This window comes from Dipodomys merriami, unplaced genomic scaffold, assembly GCF_024711535.1.
Source record: "Dipodomys merriami isolate MVZ:Mamm:240054 unplaced genomic scaffold, mDipMer1.0.p SCAF_53, whole genome shotgun sequence".
Lineage (NCBI taxonomy): Eukaryota > Metazoa > Chordata > Mammalia > Rodentia > Heteromyidae > Dipodomys > Dipodomys merriami.
The window spans coordinates 6,432,870-6,434,693 of record NW_027206102.1 but is presented as its reverse complement, the minus strand read 5'-3'; positions in this window follow the sequence as shown (position 1 = coordinate 6,434,693).

The following is a 1,824-nucleotide window of genomic DNA, read 5'->3' as shown; positions in this document are numbered from 1 at the left end:
CTTCTAGTTTTTTGCTGTTTATGTGCTACTGAGGAATCGAACCCAGGGTTTCTTTTTTTTTTAATTTAATTTTATTTTATTTGTGAACATACTGTACAGAGGAGTTACAATTACATGGGCAGGATAATGCGTACATTTCTTACCAAGCATTGCAGCCTCCTCCTTTGTTTACCCTTCACATCCCTTCCCAGCCTCCCCCCTCCCCCCATCCCAATCCTTCTCCTTTCCTGCCTCCGCCCTCCGCCCGCACCAACGTTGTAAAGCTCATTTTGGACATGACAACTTGTACTTCTCATTGTTGCAACAGGTCCACCTGTATCCTTAAACAACTAGTTTTTCCCCATCTCCTTCACAAGTTATACTGACATCAAATATAGTGAAAGCAGGGGTTATCCTGTGGGGGACGGACATACAAAGCAACAAAGAGATAATCTTATAAATGCGTTAGAAACACATGAATGAAAGAAAAAAACATTAAAATACATATATATGGGTTCATTTTCCTGACATCACATTATCTGACCTTTTCCGCTTGACTCATACTATACTAGATATTACAAATAAGGGAAATCATGGGACCTATGTTTCTTTGGGCCTGGCTTACTTCACTTAATATAATTTTTTCCAAGTTTTTCCATTTCCTAACAAATGGGGCAGTGTCATTCTTTCTGATGGAGGCATAGAATTCCATTGTGTATAAATACCACATTTTCTTGATCCATTCATCTACTGAGGGGCATCTGGGTTGCGAACCCAGGGTTTCATGCATATGCTAGACAGGCATTGTACCACTAAGCGACATTCCCATCCCTTTTGTTAATCCTCCAGCTTCTCAGGAAATTTAGAATCCCAGCCCAGAAGTGTGTGAGAAGGGCATGTGCGTGTGCATAGGGTAAGAGAATGCACATGCACTGCACATAATCATGCACGCTGGTGAGGGACATGCATGCACAGACGCGCACACATGCACACCCACCTGGATGTGAGTGTCACCACAGTGGCCACCCAAAAAAGAAGCAGGAATTCAGGAATCTGCCCTGCATTGTCTCCGGGGTCCACCCTGAGGCTTCTTGAATCCACTGCATCCACCAGCAGTCTCAGGACCCAGGCCATGTTCATTTCTTTCCTTCCCCAACTGGTGCTGCACCTGTTGCTGTGATGTGAATCCTAGGGTATCTTCAGCCTGACTGCATGCATCTCCATCCTCATAGTCGTGTGACTGCGGCATGTGTGTGATGCCCTCCTGGGCTCGGGCTAGTTCAAAGTAAGTGGGCCACTTCACACACGTGTGTATGCACACACGTGCGCACAGGCACAAAGACACACACACACACATACACACACACACACACACACACACACACACACACACACTCATAGGACCGGAAGTGCAGGTCAAGGTACTGTAAGTGTGTGTCAAAGGACCTGAAGCTGGGTGAGGGGATTGGGAACGCACTTGCAGAGCTATATAGACATGGACTAAGGTGCCCTAGATCCCCAGGGAGAATGAAGGGTGGGGCTGTCTCAGAGACCTCCTTGCTACCCCCAGTATGGCCCCAGGGTTGGTCAGTTCTGCCAGGATCTCTGGTGGTCATGGAGCTGGAGCCATATTCATTGCCACCTTTCCCGAACTGGCTCTGCATCTGCTACACTGATGTCTCTTTGCCTGTGGACCTCCGTCTTCCTGGTCTATATGTGCCTTGTTGCAGTGCCATCAAGAGGACACCCTCATTGCCAGTAAGTGCCCCTCCTCTTGATCCCCCTCCCCACCAGGGACTGGAAGCCATGGTAAGAGGAGGTCTGTTACTCCTGTTGATACAAGAA